We start from the raw sequence: 5,352 nt of genomic DNA, 5'->3' as shown, positions 1-5,352 counted from the left end.
AGTAAGAGCAGTTGTTCACTGGCTACCCAACTCCCCTGAGTTGGAAGACAGGGACAGGGAGGAGAATGAAGCCCTCATAATCCCAAGGGGAAATGGTTAGCGACCTGCTACAGCACTTCGACACACAAAAGTCTATGGGACTGGATGAGATCCACCCGAGGGTTCCAAGATTGCTGGCAGAAGTACTCACCAAGCCTCTTTCCATCATTCATCAGCAGTCCTGGCTAACCGGGGAGGTTCCAGATGACTGCAGCTAGCAAATGTGACATCCATCTACAAGAAGGGCTGGAAGGAGGATCTGGGGAACAACAGGCCTGTCAGTCTGACCACGGTGCCGGGGAAGGTTATGGAGCAGATCATCTTGAGTGCCATCACGCGGCACATACAGGACAACCAGGTGATCAGGCCCAGTTGGCATGGGTTCATGAAAGGCACGTCCTGCTTGACAGACTTCATCTCTTTCTATGACAAGGTGTGGAATAATTACTAAATTGGCCAAGAATACAAAAATACAGCATTGTTCACACATTAAGGAAAGTCATAAAATCAAGAGGCTTCTGAGGTAGAATACAGCCGCAGCTAGCACACGAAGAATGCAACATCTGTGATTCCCTGTACAAGGTTGTTTGCGAAACTACACGAGGGATGGAACGGAACACGCTTGTTCCGTGGCCTTCCCTTGTGACGAATAGCAGATATGGGGACGAGATGGTACTACGGAACTGATAAGCGGCCTACACGCTACCCGAGCCAACATTTCGTCAAATGCTGATGAAATGCTGTCCTTTTGTGCGAACTTTGCTCACCACAATGTACCAAAACACACCTCCATCCCGGAGGCTATCCGCCCCCGAGGTGTGAACACTCCTCCTTGAATACATTAATCATAATAAAAGTACGTATGACTAAAGTCACTCAAACTCCACTTTGAAGATAAAAAAATAATATAAAAATAGCCCAAGAGAGGGGGGATGTCAGGGAAGACACCATCGCGAAGAATTCCACCGTTGATTTCCGGGATCAGTCGACGGGCTGAGCCTCTCTTCCCCCCCATAGGGACGCCTTTGGGTAAGACTTCGATTACACCGAGCGCTTTCTCGGGGACTTAGAAATTTCTCTAGAGAATCTCTACCCTACATTTATAGCCAGGCTGTATCGTTTATAATTTTGTCGCGCATTTGTATACTTAGCAATATCTTTATTTGCACGTGCTTTGCAGACAGTGTCTTTATCACCGGCAATCCTAAAGAACCTGTATATCTGTTGTTTAAATAAACTGCACTGTTTAAGTAGCTAGTCGTTTCGCTTTCTCACTGAACGCGACCAAAACTACAGAGAGGCCGTGCTAGTTCAGGAGCACGACTAGACTGAAGGTGCAGTCCACTATTAGTGTATCCAAATCGTAGTAGTTTAATACATATTAAACGCGATTGGACTGATAGTGCTGAATTGGGCATCACTCAGAATTTAAACCTAGCCGCACCTAGCCTCCCACCTCGGTGAGGAGTGTTAGAACGCAAGGGGGTTTATCTTCTGCCAAAACCACTTGGCCCCGTTTCACGTAACACAAGGTGACCCGCTTAGTGGACGAGGGAAAGACAGGGGATGTTTTCTACCTAGATTTAAGTAAAGCCTTTGATACTGTTTCCCACAGCGTTCTCCTGGAGAATCCTGGCTGCTCATGGCTTTGGTGGGCATATGCTTTGCTGGGTAATAAACCGTCTGGATGGCCGGGCCCAAAGCGTTATGGTGAATGGGGTTAAATCCAGCTGGCAGCTGGTCAGTGGCTGGACTCCGTGATCCTCATGTGTCCCCTCCAACTCAGGACATTCGATGGTTACGAGACTGACATTGGCAGGCAGACGAGAATCAGCCCAAAACAGCCCCGCGCAAGCTCCTGTGAAGAAAGTTAACCCAGACCCAGCACCGCCGGGCACCGGGACCCGCTGAGCCGGGGGGGGGGCGAGGGCGGGGCTGGCTGCCGGCCCTGCCCGTGGTGCGCTCTGGCGCCTGGGACACCACGGGGGGGGCTGTACGGGGCGCTGGTACGGCCTGGGCCAGCGGCGAGTGGGACCAGGGCCGGGGCAGAAACGCCGGCCCCCGGGGGGCGGGCTCTCACCCGGCATCGAGGGCGGCTGGAGCGCCTGCGGCCCGGCGCCGTGCCTGGGCGCAGGCCTTGCTGCTTCCCCGCTGCCTCGCTCCCGCCCCCGCCTGTCCCCGCTCCCCCCGCCGCCAGCTCCCTCCCAGCCTTTCTGAACCCCTTCTCTCCCTCCCCCGGCATGTTGCTCGCCCTGGCTGCGCAAAGCATCGCCCAGTGCCGCCAGACGGTGGGCGATGGGCTGGAGGAGGCCATGCGGTTGCGCATGCAGCAGCGTGAGGAGAACCTGCGCCCACAGGCGACATGGCGGCTGCAGGAGCTGGAGCAGGGCAGCCTGGCCTGTGGAGCCCCGCTCTTCGCTGCAGCGGCAGTTCTGGGGCCACTGCTGCAGTCCTCGTCCTCCTGGTCTTCGGGCTCTGCCGCTGGCTCAGGAAAAGGAGCCACCAACCAGCCAGCAGCAGCAAGGAGGGCACTTCCATAGACAAGGCTGATCAGCAGGAGCCAGAAGGAAAACCCAGTGTTGTCCTGGATGCATGCAGGATTTCAGCCAAGCACCTCCTGGACCTGTCAGAACCCTTCACAATGGCAGAGGGGCTGGTGGATGAACTTCTCTGTATCTGCCGAAAACTCTCCAGGAACAGTTTCATGCCACTACTGGCACCAGTCATCAGGTGGGCAGCGCCTTATGAAGTTGGGGTCTCTGGGAGGAGGATGCCATCTACCACTTGCTCGTGCCCCTGAAGCCCCGCCATGGCCATGCCTTCCACCTGGAGATGGGCACGACCACCGAGGACATGCCAGTGAGGAAGTTCAGCCTCTACGCAGAGCTGCGGTGCACCTGCATGAGGGAGCAGCTGGCAGAGGACGTCCTGTGCTTCCGCCACCACCCTCAGGAGGAGCTGATGGAAAACCAGGGTCCCAGCCTCCTACATACCCTCTGCACCGGCCCCTACCTGGACATAGAACCACATGCTCATTGCAGATATCGGTAAAAGACACCTGGGCGGTTGTGCCGCAGTCGAGAGACTGCCATCTAACAGTGCTGCCCTCCAGGCACTGCCGCAAGCTCCAGCTCACACACGCTTCTGACAGTACCCTCCTGACTGAGGCGATGTTTGGGGTGAAGGAAGGCAACTCGTACGCCTCCCTCAGCTGTGAGTAGGCAGGGGCCACTGTTACCAGCAGCAGGACGCGGCCAGAGAGCTATGCTATGGCAGAGGCACAGTTCTTCAGGCACGGGCTCAGGCCTGAAGACACTCCCAGGGAAGCTGCTGCTGCAGAACTGGGTCATTGGACACGCAGAACACGCTTGCCATCTAACACCCTCCCTCTTCCCGAGTCCATTCCCCTGGGGAGCTTTACCCTGTGCAAAGATGTCAATAAATCCCTTGTTTACACACAGATGCTGCATCCATGAGTGTCTGGGCATCACTTTGTTGGGGAACGCAGGCATAGGGTGCTGACAGCTCAGCTGCCACAGAGTCGGGGAGCATTTTGCAGAAGAGCTGGTGCAGAGGGCTCTGCTTTCATGACTCACTGGGCTTTGGCTTCCCAGGGCTTGTGGGTCAATCCCAGTAGCAGCCTGGCATCACACAGCTGCTTGATCACTTGCCTCCAGTGGGATAGTGGAGAGAATCGGGGGGTAAAAGTGGGAAAACTTGGGGGTTCAGCTAAGGCAGTGCAGTAGGTAAAGCAAGAGCTACACACTGAAGCAAAGCACAAAGAATTCATTCACTACTCCCCTGGTCTGCCCACCAGACCTGCCTTTTCGGGGCGTGTTCTGTCTCCCTGCGGCTTGGGTAACTATGAAATTTCCCAGCCTTGTGCGGCCTTCAGGTTATTATCATAGAATCCTAGAATCATAGAATATCTCAAGTTGGAAGGGGCCCAAAAGGACCATTGAGCCCAACTCCCTGCTCCTCGCAGGGCGACATCAAGTTAAATTCTATGACTGAGGGCATAATTCAGACACTCCTTGAACCCTGACAGGCTTGGTGCTGTCGCCACTTCTCTGAGGAGCCTCTTCCAGCGACCGGCCACCCTCTTTGTGAAGAACCTTTTCCTAATGTCCAGCCTTAACTTCAATTAATATCCTTAGAATGGCTTATGTGATTACAGCACCTAACTAATATACCTTATTTAGGACAAAATAAAGCTTTCTTACTTCCCTGAGTTCCAGAGCAATCAAGAAGGATCCATCACAAACTTAGTCACAGCAATGACTATTCTAAACAGGTGCTACATAACACAAATGCCAGAAGCTTTTTGTCTCTTTTTTAATGGACCCTATTCACCTTCAATAGTGTAAAGACAGAAAGAACCCAATAGCAGAAAGAACACAAATAGAAGAGTTATCATCCCTTCTAAGATGAGTAACACATGAGCAGAAAGCTGTGAATGCTGTACCGAGGTTATCACACGTTGCTGTCATCAGGGCTGCAACATTTTGACCTGCTGACCAAACTTTGGGAATCATTCCCAGAGCAGAGACTTCACCTTTATTGTGCCTATACAGTTATAATAACAAAAAACGAACAAAAATGTTGAGCAGCTGCGGATGGAGGTCAACACAGATGTAAGAAAAATACATTGAAATTTGTAATACCAGAGTGTAATAACAAAAATACAAATTGAAAAAAACCTTAACAGGCTGAAAACAAAACAAATTTAAGATACGTGATTTCAAAGTCAAGAGGAAAAGGCTTAAGAGAGCATAGAAACAATCGCCATTTCCTATATTTTTGGAATATAGGTTATCTTCTCTTGGTATCTACCTTACTTTAGGAACACAAAAAATTACTAATCCAATACTTTTTTTTTTTTTTAAATACAGTGTGTATTCCAACTGAAAAAATGTATCAGTATTTTTTTAGTTTTTTAATCCTCTGTTAAGAGTACACTGATGTTACATCATCTTAATTTTAAATTAAGCTCATGTGATTTTCTTAAAAAGCCCTTTTTCATGTGATTCAAAACCAGCATGAATGGATAAGAGTACAGATTTTTAGACTGATTTTAATATTAGCATCCCTGCAATCTTATTTGCTAAACATGCATGAGCTCGCTCAAGAAAAACATGTCTCCCACAAACTTCTAAACTCAGTGAAAGGACAGTATTCTGTCAACTACTGAAAATGGACTTTAATGATTAATAACTTACCTATTTACAGCTTGCAATACTTTTGCTTATTGAAAACCATTTTATTATCTAATGTAAAGCCATGAATATTAAAGCCTTTCATGTTTATGGCAGA

At 50.2% G+C, this 5,352-nt stretch overlaps 1 pseudogene; it reads left to right on the top strand.

Annotated features, from left to right (window-relative positions):
* Positions 1–2,279: 2,279 nt before the first annotated feature.
* On the top strand, positions 2,280–3,260 carry LOC128908626 (inositol 1,4,5-trisphosphate receptor-interacting protein-like 1; annotated as a pseudogene).
* Positions 3,261–5,352: the final 2,092 nt, after the last annotated feature.

This window comes from Rissa tridactyla, chromosome 4 (assembly GCF_028500815.1).
Source record: "Rissa tridactyla isolate bRisTri1 chromosome 4, bRisTri1.patW.cur.20221130, whole genome shotgun sequence".
NCBI lineage: Eukaryota > Metazoa > Chordata > Aves > Charadriiformes > Laridae > Rissa > Rissa tridactyla.
Note: the sequence above shows the minus strand (reverse complement) of the source record. Positions and strands in the feature narration are given on the sequence as shown.